Consider the following 14,369-nt stretch of genomic DNA (forward strand, 5'->3'; position numbering starts at 1 on the left):
GTCATAGATAACGTGATCAAATTCCGTGAAGTTTTAGCTAGACATGATAAAAATAGCTCTGTTTCGGTATTAAATCTGTTGTATATGGTACTGGGTCATGTCAGAAATGTGAAATAGACTTTTAAAAGAAAAAATATTTGGACTGTATAGTTGTAACAGCCATATTTTGAAGGGAAATGCAAAATCGCAGTACCGCAAACTGGCACCTTTTTTGTTAAATTCTTCTTCTTGTAAGTCATCTGCTGAACTTATTTTGTGACACAACCTGGCTTGTGAGGTATCATTAGTAGGGAAATTTTTCTTCTTTAAGATGACATATTGTAATATACAATGTCATTCATAATTGACCTGGAATATGGTCAAACTTTACCCATACCCAAAAAGTTCAAATCGCAAATTATAGCTTATCTTAAATTCTACCATTTTTTGCTGCACATAATACAAAAGGCAATGCTTGTTTAAATCTGATTTATTTGTTACAAAAGTACGTCACAAGTATAAAATTAACTTTAACGGGAAGATGATACAATTTAGTGGCCATTTGGATCATTTTGGAGGGGGAACCCATATATTGCAAATGTATGAGTTTCGGCAAATTTGCCCTGATACCTGGGTACCCTTAACTTCCAAATATGATCCAAAAGGCTACAAAATCATATTATGTTCCTGTTAAAAGTTAATTTCATATTTGTAACATACTTTTTTAACAAAAACACATATTTCATAGATTGCATACAAGCATTGCCTTTGGTATATAAAGTTAATAAATTGTAAAGAATGGTAGAGTTTCAGATTTGCAGTAATTTGCTGTGTAACCTTGGGTATGGGGTAAGCTTTGGTCCTATTTCATGAAACCTAAACAAGATATTGCATATTACAATATGTCATTTTAAAAACTAGTAAATTACCTTTCTATTGATACCTAACAAGCCAGGTTATGTCAAAAATCAAGCTCAGCAGATGACTTTTAAGAAGACAGATTTAACAAAAAAGCAAGCGAGTTGGCAATACTGTGATTTTGCGAGACTCTTCAAAATATGACTGTTACAGCTGTAGAGTCCCAATATATTTTCTGTTAAAAGTCTATTTCATATTTCTGACATTCCCCCGTACCAAATAAAAAGATTTTATATAAAGCATGGCCTTATTTGTTATGTCTAGCTAGAAAATTGGTAGAATTTGACGATAACTACGAAAGTAATTTTCGATATAAACTTTGTGGTATGGGGTAAGTTTTCGTCATATTCCATGAAAACTATATAAGATATGGCATATAACAATATGTCATTTTACAAAATAGTAAATTAGCTTTTCAATGGTACCAAATAAACATGGTTATGTAATAAAATAAGCGCAGCAGATGACCTACAATGGGACAAAGTTAACAAAACACATATGAGTCTGCACTGCTGTGATTTTGCAGTACTCCACAGAATATGCCTGTTACAGCCATAGAATCCCAATATTCTTTCTGTTAAAAGTCTATTTCATATTTCTTACATGTCCCTGTACCAAATAAAATAGATTTAATAGCAAAAACGGCCAGATTTTATATGTCTAGGTAAAAAAATGGTAGAATTTGGTTTTAGCTATGACTGAAATTTTCAATGTAAACTTTGGGGTATGGGGTAAGTTTTGGTTATATATCATGAAAACTATAGAAGATATTGCATGTTACAATATGTCATTTTAAAGATTAGTAAATTATCTTTCTAATGATACCTAACAAGCCAGGTTATATTAAAAAACAAGCTCAGCAGATAACTTATAAGAAGACAGATTTAACAAAAATGCATGCAAATCTGCAACACTATGATTTTGCAGTACCCTTCAAAATATGACTGTTACAGATGTAGATTCCCAATATTTTTTCTGTTAAAAGTCTATTTCATAATTCTGACATGTCCCTGTACCAAATAAAATAGATTTAATAGCAAAAACGGCCAGATTTTTTGTGTCAAGCTAAAAAAATTGTAGAATTTGGTTTGAGCTATGACTGAAATTTTCAATGTAAACTTTGGGGTATGGGGTAAGTTTTGGTTATATATCATGAAAACTATTGAAGATATTGCATGTTACAATATGTCATTCTAAAGATTAGTAAATTATCTTTTTAATGATACCTAACAAGCCAGGTTATATTCAAAAACAAGCTCAACAGATAACTTATAGGAAGACAGTTTTAACAAAAATGCATGCAAATCTGCAACACTATTATTTGCGGTACCCTTCAAAATATGACTGTTACAGCTGTAGAGTCCCAATATTTTTTCTGTTAAAAGTCTATTTCATATTTCTGACATGTCCCTGTATCAAATAAACATATTTCAGACAAAGCATTGCATTTTTTATTATGCCTAGCTAAAAAATTGGTAGAATTTGAGATTTTCTGTAATTTGTAATGTTGGGTAAGGGGTAAGTTTTTGTTATATTTGACAAAAACTGTAGAAGATATTGCATGTTGCAATATGTCATCTTAAAGAAGAATAAATCCCTTTCTAATGATACCAAACAAGTGAGGTTATGTTAAAAATGAGCTCAGCACATGACCTACAAGAAGACAGATTTGACGAAAATGCATTTGGCTTGGAAAATCGTGATTTTGCGGTACCCTTCAAAACATGACCATAACAGCTATTGTGTCCCTATATTTTTTCTGTTAAAATTCCATTTCGTATTCTAGGGATCCCAAGGGTTCTGAAAAATACAGGTTTGTTATCCTGTGGGGGGGGGGTGCACGTAGACCCCCTCTAGCCCACGGACTAATTATTCCAGGTAAAATCAATTGAGAGTGAAAATTAAAAGTTAAAACATATCAGTAATCTTAATAAAAATCATGTTAATGACACTGTCACTCCCATATAGTTACAATACAAGTTTTAAAATGTTTGAAAATGATTAAAATTCTAGAATCCAAGATTTGCTGGTCCCATACATGTCTTACACACATTGCAGATTTATCAAAATCTGTTAATATCTAGCCCATGTCATCACTAGGGACTTGCACACAAAAATCATAGCTTGCATAATTTCTTATAAGTAGTTGTGAATAATAACATTTTTTGACCTAAATTGATAGAAACATTCTTAAAACTGAAAACTTCCAGATTTTATCACAATTTGAAGACATCCAAACTTGATGATCCAAAAATGTACATGCTAATTCAACAGCTGTCAGATGAGCAGTTTGAAGAATATAATTTTTTTACTGAAAATCACAAAAATAGCGCAAAAATGTTAAATGCAAGGCAGAAATCACCACAATTCTTGCACATCTAAACTAGATGTACCAATATTCATAGCTGTCAGATGAATAGATATGAAGATTTTGGTTTTTGACCAAAATAGCCCTAAAATACCGCACTAGAGCTTTCATCACAATTTGCACACAATTTGTTATCCCAGTGAACCAGAATTCAAACTTTCAGAGCTGTCTGATGAGTTTTTCTTCGAAAATATGATTTTTGGACAATAAATCACAAAAAATAGACTGAACATGCTACATTACAGATTTTTTTACAATTTGAACAAAATCACATAAGGCCATCCCATGTAGTAACTATGCAAAATTTCAAGGCTCTTGGACAAACAGGTCTGAAGAAGGTTTTTAACTGAAAATAATGAAAATTTTTATTCTCAAAAACAATACCAGGTACGCATCTCAATAACCAAATATGGCTATCAGTTCTAGAGCTTCAAAATTTTGACAGAGTATGTCTTTTTTCTTACCTAATTTGCACGTTTTCAACATGAATATGCTCATTTGAACAGTGTCACATTTCCACCTTATGATGGACCTGCACACGAAATACTAAGACAGAAGGTACAGCACTTTTTCAGTTTCTGATGTGGACAGACATACCGGTATACCAGGTACATGTATATACTAAAAGACAAACACATATATACATACAAAATACATGTAAATAGACATATCAGACATTTTCTAGCCCATACAAATACCTCCCACATTGCCATAATGGGAGCTAAAAATGTAAAATTTCACATGATAAGATTTGGCTCTGAGGACTCCAAACAAGCTCACACAAATGAAAGGAGGTGTTGATGATAACTTCAAAATGCACTACAATAGATTTTTTTACAAAATTGCTTGATCAAAATTGCAAGATAATGTACTTTAAGGTATTTTTTATAATAATTGCAAAGTTCCTTTTCTCAAGGAAGCATATTTATTAAATTTTAATCATAAAATTTTGATTTCTAACCTTTTATCTGTGCCATTGGATCGTTTTGTAATTAAAGGTGCTTAATCTGCAAAACAGACAATAAGGCAAATATTATACACCAATTTTGCCTTTTACTTATTTCTTCGCAGATTGCCTGGCAATTTTTGCCATGAGGCAGGCAGATAGTAGGTGAGCAGAATATATTCTGAAACACATAATAGCTCAGGAGATAACTTAGGAGAAAGCCAAGTGTATGCACAGAGAATGGGATCCAGTTGTTTGTTGGGGATTGTTAGAGTGCCAAAGACAATTGTAAAAAAACAAGGACTATACCAGCAGCTACTGGATTGACTGTGATTGACTACTTGTAAAAAAAACAAGGACTATACCAGCAGCTACTGGATTGACTGTGATTGACTACTTGTACAAATTGATTAAAATATTGAAATCTTAGGCAAATACGATTTAATCCTGAGATATTCAATTTAACCCTGCTACTGATCATGAATCCACTTTTACTACTAAATAAAACTAAACATCGTGTAACTTCCTCTAAGCAGTTTTGTCACCTGTTCATTCCACAAAGTATGAATGAATAACTGACCTAATGAGAGTTCCGTCAGGTAAACTTTGATTTCGACTGTCAAGAGAGTGATGGTATTACTTTATTGGGCTGATCACAATTTCTTTCTGTCAGAGTAAAATTCTCAGAAAATTCCATTTGAAGGTTCACATGGATGGGATGAGGGTGGCTCGAATAAGAGGTACACTCGATGGTACATTGTGTGACATTATTTTGTGACATTACATGACAAACCTGGGTTAAGTGATAAAAGAATCTCCACAGTCCAAAAGGTATGGAACCTAAAGCTTGTTGTTGTAGATGACTTCTTTTTGGTACCAAATGCTGAACAAAACTAATGCATTTAATTAGCCTGTATATATGTGCATCAGACCATGAAGTGACCACAAGCAGTGAATTCAGTAAAAGTCTTGATAGGATTTTAATTTACAATGTATGGCACCCACAATCACCTAGCAAAGACATCACAGTCAAAACCGCTCGGCTAAAGAGTGGTCAACAACTGGAGCTATAGTTGTTACAATTTTTCTGACTGCAAGTCCCCTCCACATGCTGCATAGGCACATCAAATAACTTCTCTCTTGAGTATATTACATTCAGTTTGGCAATTCCGAGCACCTGTGATACGCTGTATAGTGTTCATGAACAAACTTGCGATCACATGCTGCCCACCAACTTTTATCGAAGCAATATGAATGCATTGTTTAACTGGGCAAAGATACTGAATAAGTCACATTGCACACAATTGACAAGTGTTGCCTTGGCTGATTTACTGTTTTGTAGGCAGGGTAACTGGGCAATTACAATTAAGTGCTTGTTTTTGAAATCTGAAATTTACGGTAGTTGAAGTAAGTGGCAAGCTTGCTACATGTACCGGTATATTCATCACTGATAAAGACATTTGTTGTACAGTAAGGTAGTGCACATCATGTTTGGACGCAAGTTTTATCATGTAACTAAACTGAAAACGCTTGATGATGCTAACAGTGTTGCCATTGGTGTCTGCATCGTTTCTTTGATGGTAGCATTTCAAAAGCCATGAAGAGACATTTTTTCCAAAAAATATAGTTCACTCATGAAGGATATGATAACGTTTTTCTGTAGAATTGCCCATACAGATATGCAGGAGATACAAATAAACTTTACTTCTCAAATTACAATGTGCTTGCAATCAATCTCTTAATGTACCATAAGATCTTAAAGATATCTGACTCTCTGTACACTATGAAATATGTTTATCTGTTACATGTACAAATACCAGTATGTTCATGGAAATCATGAGTCAAAGTGTGATCATGATTCACCATATATCACATGCATTGCTCTGCCAGTCTGACTCATTTCCAACATTTATCATATACTGTGTTCAATCTGTCTGACAGAGCAAGTGAGTTGTTAAAATAGAGACTGAGGTAAAACTATTAGGAAGTACCTGTTGGTCACATGTTGGTCACTATACGGGTAAACTTTCAATTTACAACACTGTAGACTGGAATGAGATGTGCAGCAAGAGATACAAGGAGCTGGGACTGACACATTACAACCCTGTACTGCATTCTCTGAATAATACATGTTTACTGGAAGAAGAAAAACTCACATTTTACTTACAGGCCTGCTTCAGAATAACAACCATAATAGAATGCCGAATTGGCCGAATGGTATTCCTTGGTGTTGCAAAGCCTTTGTCAGTTGCTCAGTGACAAAACATCTCCCCCTGCCACGTAGTCGGAGTGAGCCCAATTAGAGGACAACAGTTCCTATGAACTGTTGACTATTCTGCGAATATCAACCTGCATAGGATGCTCTTATGGATGTCATTCTGAAGATTGAAGTACCTCATTTGAATACAGGGGGCACTATAATTGTCAATCCCTGATTTTCGGATTAGTTCTTGTTGACCTTGAATACTTATATGGTGTTAGCCATTTGTTTTCCATTGAAATTTTTATCAAGTTACAGTTCACTTTTAGAGAAAGTTGGCTGATAAATGACCTGCCCCTTTCAGGAAAGATATATGCCACTCTTCACACTGTTCAGCATAAATTTGGTTGTCCATCATTTCTGTTTTTCTAGATCATGGAGTCTTTTGATTAGTTTGCACTTAGACCTCTCTCTCCAGGGTCTATGGTTTGGGCAAAGTGAAAAACCCAGGCCCAGTCAGGCCTAGTCGGGCCCAGTCGGGCCCTCTAGGTTGGCGATTTAAGCGAATTCAAACACGGAAATCCCCGCAGAGACAGAGTTTCGCGAAGCTTCATTGTGCCTCAGCTGGCCCTGTCGCGACGCCAGGGATCGCTGCCAAAATAAAGCAAATTCTTTGTTTTCCATCCGCGTGCGGGTAGGTTTTTGAACGAAATCTGAAAAACAAACACAGATCGTATGCTCGCAAATACAGTGCTTTGTGCCCTTATTCATTCGCAACGTCGCAGTACGTAAAATGTACATGTGCAACTCCTGTTGTAACAGACTGCAGTGTACCGTTCGTGAAGATCGATCGACCCGTTTAACAAGTTGATTTCACCCTAAAAGTTGTCAAGTTGGCGGAAGTGCATGAAATTGTTTTGGTCTCCATACAAGACTGATCGAAAACAATTATTGACTGGTTTAGCTCCGAATAAGGAATGGAAATGAATTTCCATCAGCTTTTCCGCCATTAACTTTTCCGCGATCCGCAATTGATCACGACATTGGATCTGCACCTGGGCAAGCAGGTACCGCCGTTGCAGCGGATCCGTAGCCCTACCACTCCATTTGCTAGTTGTGTCGGGGCCCACCCCTCAACACAACCAGCAAAGGGAGTGGTAGGGCTACGGATCCGCAGCAAGTACCGCCGCTGAAATGTTCGTTGTTGAATGCTCCAAATAGTTCGTACGCAGTTGAAGTTGCTCTTACTTTGGACATTTTGTTTCTGCTAAAAATGATTTGGTCATTTTATAAGTCCGGATTAGAATTCAGTTTTCAAATAGAAGCAATGCCATTTGGCATTGCTGTCTTGACAAGCAGAATATTTTAAGGTGAAGCATTTTAGTATAGCGCTAATCACTTAACGTCATTTTTCTTTCATTAATATGCAAAATAAATATTTTTCCGCATTTTCGGAAAGAACGATGAAAATAAAACCTACTAGTGTGATAATGTATACACAAAGTCACACTAATTCTTATGAATTTATGGCTCAGACTACAAGCTGCAACAACGACCGCGCATGCAACAATGATGTCCGAATTTCAGGCAGCGGTATCTGATGTCGGGCGTGCAGTTATATTTAGTAACAAACCTGACATTGAGATCAGCGCTACTGGAAGTCGGCTTATAGTAGTTGATACACAGAATTTATAATAAATAGCCTTTAAAGTTATAGCTAATGGAGTATTGAACTCAACAGAAACAGTGCTCAGGACTTGCATTATTTGTAGTCAAGGCTGTTATGATTGTTCAGCGGTAGAGTTGAACTTTCAGATCCTCAGTTTCAGATCCTCAGATCTCAAACCTCAGATCCTATAACTTCAGACGCAGAGTCGGAGTTAAAATTTCGCAACTTTCAAAGTTTGATCTAATATACTGATAAATAAAATATAATTTAGATAAGATTTGTAAAGGCTTTAGAAATTATTTTATTTCTATCTTGAATCTTAACTTAAAAACTTCAATCTCAGAATCAGAACGTCATCAGTCGAAGACAGGATGCGCAATGATTCCACTTGTTATGTCATCACGTGATTGTTCCCTCTATAGTCAATACATAGAGATAAATACACCAGCGATCGAACGATCAAGACCGCGACGATCGACAGGCGTATTTTACCACGGTAATCGTTCATAATATTGATGGTGAGGGAATATAACTAATCCATGTTGGAGGCCAGTTACTCCAGGCTAAATCAGAATTAAGGGGTCGGAAACCGGGGTCGGAAGAAGCAAGTTAGCTAATCTGTAATTGTAAACCCGTGTTCGTTGAAAGTTGTTGAGCGAAAACGTTTATGTAGACATTTTTGTGTTTTCATACCTGCCTTGTACGCATATTCAAATTATTATTTTAAATATTGTAATACGGGTATTTTAAAAGGCTTGTAAATTCAAATCTGCGTCTGTAGTTATAGGATCTGAGATTTGATATCTGAGGATCTGAGGATCTGAATCTGAGGATCTGAAAAGTCAACTCTACCTTTGTTCAGCTACCCACTCTTCTTTCTGCAAAAAATGTAATTGCATGAAGAAGACAGTAATTTCACCTTTTACCAAGATGTTTAGCATTTGCTTTCTGAGCGACAACTACGTACTTTGTTATACTCAGTAACTTTTGCAGTTTAATATTTGGAATTTTCAGGTTTTGAAAGAACACCTTTTTGTTCTAAGCTTACCCCAACATTTTGAAATTCATAGTGTACAGTTGTCAAAACAACTATTACTATTCGTTTTTTCTCGTATTATCTCATTACCTCATCTTGGCCTGCTTTTACTCATGGACTCGTCTTAGCTTGCTGAGAGGTACTGGTAATCTTCAATTGACTACACGAGATGTTCAGAGTTCGTTGGTACTACATAGACTTTATTTCTCGGTAGACAAGCTTGACAGGTGCCGTCGCCCAAGATACGCTTCTCCAATTGTCTAAATGTCCTGGACTACTCTTTGGTCGTTCTGTCCTCCTACTCTGTGTGTTGTATTTTTCTCTCTTGTCCTTTGTATTCCCTTTCCCTTAATATTTTAGAATTGGATTTTAAACGTTATCTTTAAGGCTTGATTTTGATCATATGATAGTTATGAATTAAAGATAAAATTATATGTCCAATCGTAAACATCAATGCGGGTCTCGATCTTCCATGTCACAATTAATGTACAAATGTACTGACACACGTCGTAAAATTTAACCCATTACGTGAAATTCTTAGATTGCTCCATTAAGTGTTGACTACATCATTCTTTATATTATTCAAATATATTGTTGTTTTCTTCAAAACCTCGTAAACATCCTTGTAATACGTAATTTGCGTCTTGTTACATTTGTCCCAAATATGTTTTGTATTCATAATTGAGGTCTTGTTATTTTAATTAATAATTTTACTGGCGACTATGACCACCTAGTGCATGCATAAACCTCCGTCAGAGACAAGCTATCTTCGTAATACTGTACATGTGGTACATTGTGTACTGGTATAGTGTTTATTGCCATTGTTTATGGAATTTTTGTTCAGACTCACAGTCACCTAACTCTTAGTATGCTCGTTGTACAAGTATAACCTGTGTTTCCAAGCATTGCTTTCGACGTGCTTAATGAAAAGCATAAGAAACACTGCATTGGAAATGCAACAGATGATTTTTCATACTTGTGCGACGGGAAAGTTAAAGTTTATGTGATTGATCTATGTTGTGTTTTGTTTTCTGTGTTTGTTATATTTTGCTGGCTGGCTGGTAGGTTTTTTCAAAAACCCAAGGACGGCAAACAAAAAATTTCTTTACACGGCATTAAGCCTATTTGTTTTATTGAAATTCGTGCTGCGAAATAGCCACTTGCAATTAGCACCGATCACAGCCTGCCATGCCTCCGCAAGCGCGGGGTTGATAAATTCTCTTCCGGGAACAAGCAGACTTCGCATCGCGACGATTCACGTGTGCTCGACCATGGATGTACAAAAATAGACATCCATGACTCAACATGCTCTATGTCCTGGACGTGGTGCCGTTCTCGACGCGCGGGACCGTTCTCACTTGTTACTGTCTTCATGTTCTGTGCCGAACATGGAAGTATTTACGCATACAGATTAGTTTCCTGTCAAATAAAAAAGATATTTCTGAGAATTAACCGCACATGTCGGGGGTTAATGTTTTTCCCTGCTGTTCTCCGCCCATTTTACACAGTACAACTGTAAACTCGGACATGCCTGAAAGCATATTGGATACATTCAGAGATAGGCGCATTGATATGTTTACATGTTTAACCGTGTAGCCGGGCGATCTACTAGCGCGGGTGCATACATGAATTCGCTTTAAATTTTAGATCGCCAACCTAGAGGGCCCGACTAGGCCTGGGTTTGTCACTTTGCCTACGGTTTGCGAGGAAATGAAAATGAAATTTTCGTAATTATGAAAAATAATAATCATGATTAGGAAACATTGATATCACTAAAACTGAGTCAGTATTTCATCTGGACGCCCCGAACAGCCCGCTGTCTATGTCATACACATACAGCGATTTTATTGAGCGCTGTTCCGCAAAATGGAAGCTCAACCCGGATGAAATACCGGTACTAAATCAGTTTTAGTGACATAAATGTTTCCAATTACAATTTATTACTTTTAATAATTACGAAAACAATATCATATTTTCAGACTATTCACTTCCAGTTTGCCTGTGACTTTCGTAAGGTCTCTGATTAGTGTCGGTCAAACAAACTCACCATCAATATTTAGAAAACCAATTACATGATAGTAACATGGGGCAGGAATGTGAATATCAATTGGGGTTTAAGACTTTATAGCCATAATTGGATAGGGTTTTGTCAGCAACACACCTTGGACTCTTGGAGTTGATCTTGACCACAACAGCTGCAAAACCAATATTCAGAGAGTCGTCAAAACTAAAATCCCTAGAGTTGGTATATATCATTTTTCAACTTAGCCATATGTTCGTAAATCCATTATATTACCTTTATACAATTCTCTCATCCTTTCTCATTCATAATACTGCATTGAGATCTTGGGTAACACTTTCAAGACTTTCCTTGAACCAATACAATTATTACAGAAGAAAAATACCCACGTAATTACATTTTCCAAATTCTCTGCCTACGTTGTCACTTATTTGAGTCACAGACTAGACTAATTCAGTCTCATTTTCGTAATCTCTGATGAAATAAATGTGCAATTCAACACAATGCTTTCACGTATGATATTGTGTAAAATTCCTGTATGCCCGGGTATATTAGATAAGCCTTAAATGTGCTGTCATGTAGAAATACACACACAAAGTTGGCATGATCTATCTGTCACAGATGGCAATTGTCGCCCTCTAACTGGTGAAGAATAGCCTTAATAAAGGTTCTCAAAATACCAAATGCATTACCCTGAAACTTATGGTGAATTTGTACTGTTGTCATATGCTCTTCAGAAAATACTCATTTCATCAACAAAAGACTCAACATATATGTCAGAAAACAAAACAATAGCACTCTTTGCTGAAATAACTTGTTCATGCGTGTCGGTGTCTCATATTCTTTGTATAGTATACAGCCATTCTTATTTCATAACTCTCAAAACACCCACACAGTATCAATCATTATATTGAAACACCCCAACCACCATTTGTTCATGTATTCAGGCTAGACCTAATTAATACAGTACCTATAATTGTTACAAGCAGGTAATGCCTGGATCAAAAAAAACCTGGGTTTGAATGCCGATTGGAAAGACAAACAATAACAATGGAAGACGTTGAGATATCATGATGATGTATTAAAGCATATGGTATCTCTATGAATAAACAAACATAGACCTACAAGTATTTCTGGGATAAGCTGGGTTACAAAAATCCCGAGCAATGTCCCCAGAATCTTTAGTTTCAGTAAACCCATTGTAAAGGCCTAATGTTTTCTTTGTTGTAACTTTGGGTACTGAAACAATGGAAAAATAATAATCATGATTAGGAAACATTGATATCACTAAAACTGAGTTAGTATTTCATCTGGACGCCCCGGACAGCCAGCTGTCTATGTCATACACGTACAGCGATTTTATTGAGTGCTGTTCTGCAAAATGGAAGCTCAACCCGGATGAAATACCGGTACTAAATCAGTTTCAGTGACATAAATGTTTCTCAATTACAGTTTATTACTTTTAATAATTACGAAAATAATATCATATTATTAGACTATTCACTTCTAGTTTGCCTGTGACACTCGCAAGGTCTCTGATTAGTGTCGGTCAAACAAACTCACCATCAATATTTAGAAAACCAATTACATGATAGTAACAGGGGGCAGGAATATGAATATCAATTGGGGTTTAAGGCTTGATAGCCATAAATTGGACAGGGTTTTGTCAGCAGCATACCTTGGACTCTTGGAGTTGATCTTGACCACAACATTAGCTGGAAAACCCATATTCAGAGAGTCGTCAAAACTAAAATCCGTAGAGCTGGTATATATCATTTTTAAGTTAGTCATATGTTCCTAAATCCATTCTATTTACCTTTATGCAATTCACTCATCCTTTCTCATTCATCATACTGCATTGAGATCTTGGGTAACACTTTCAAGACTTTCCTTGAACCAATACAATTATTACAGAGGAAAAATACCCACATAATTACATTTCCAAATTCTCTGCCTACGTTGTCACTTATTTGAGTCACAGACTAGACTAATTCAGTCTCATTTTCGTAATCTCTGATGAAATAAAAGTGCAATTCAATACAATGCTTTCTCGTATGATATTGTGTATAATTCCCATATATCCGGGGTATATCAGATAAGCCTTAAATGTGCTGTCATGTAGAAATACACACACAAAGTTGGCATGATCTATCTGTCACAGATGGCAATTGTCGCCCTCTAACTGGTGAAGAATAGCCTTAATAAAGGTTCTCAAAATACCAAATGCATTACCCTGAAACTTATGGTGAATTTGTACTGTTGTCATATGCTCTTCAGAAAATACTCATTTCATCAACAAAAGACTCAACATATATGTCAGAAAACAAAACAATAGCACTCTTTGCTGAAATAACTTGTTCATGCGTGTCGGTGTCTCATATTCTTTATTAGTATACAGCTATTCTTATTTCATCACTCTCAACACACCCACACAGTGTCGATCATTATATTGAAACATCCCCAACCACCATTTGTTCATGTATTCAGGCTAGACCTAATTAATACAGTACCTATAATTGTTACACGCAGGTAATGCCTGGATCAAAAATCAAAAAAAAACCTGGGTTTGAATGCCGATTGGAAAGACAAACAATAACAATGGAAGACGTTGAGATATCATGATGATGTATTAAAGCATATGGTATCTCTATGAATAAACAAACATAGACCTACAAGTATTTCTGGGATGAGCTGGGTTACAAAAATCCCGAGCAATGTCCCCAGAATCTTTAGTTTCAGTAAACCAAACTTAAAGGCCTAATGTTTTCTTTGTTGTGACTTTTGGGTACTGAAACTATGGAAAGATTCTAAACAACAATATGCAGTGCACCTTGGGATTAATTTGGACCTTCAAACTTTTACAATTATTTTTTTATGATCTACCACTTGTTGGGCTCATAAAACTATTTGGGTAAGGAAATTTTTCTATCATAGTTTTTCCAAAATCGAAAATTGTATTTTTCTCCATAGAGTTAACACAGGGACAGCAGCCATTTTGAATTTCAAATATCAGACAATATCTTGGGTAATTCATTTCTCAAGAACCAAAATTTGAACAGTGACCCCCGATCTTTATAATTGATTTTGATGTTTTTGAAAGAATTCAGTTGAAAGCTTTCCTTGAGGAAAGGAATGGCTACCAAGTAGTCTTCGCTACACTGCGACATTTGTGTACGTCACAAATTTGCAAGCTTGTGTCATGTATAATTTTATGAAACAGGGCAATACATGAG

At 35.8% G+C, this 14,369-nt stretch overlaps 1 protein-coding gene across 1 annotated transcript in view; it reads right to left on the minus strand.

Moving 5' to 3' along the window:
• The window catches only part of LOC139138075 (interleukin-12 receptor subunit beta-2-like), a 277,102-nt gene that overhangs the window by 893 nt on the left and 261,840 nt on the right, over positions 1-14,369 (minus strand). The window lies entirely within an intron of this gene.

This window comes from Ptychodera flava, chromosome 8 (genome assembly GCF_041260155.1).
Source record: "Ptychodera flava strain L36383 chromosome 8, AS_Pfla_20210202, whole genome shotgun sequence".
In the NCBI taxonomy this organism is placed as follows: Eukaryota; Metazoa; Hemichordata; class Enteropneusta; family Ptychoderidae; genus Ptychodera; species Ptychodera flava.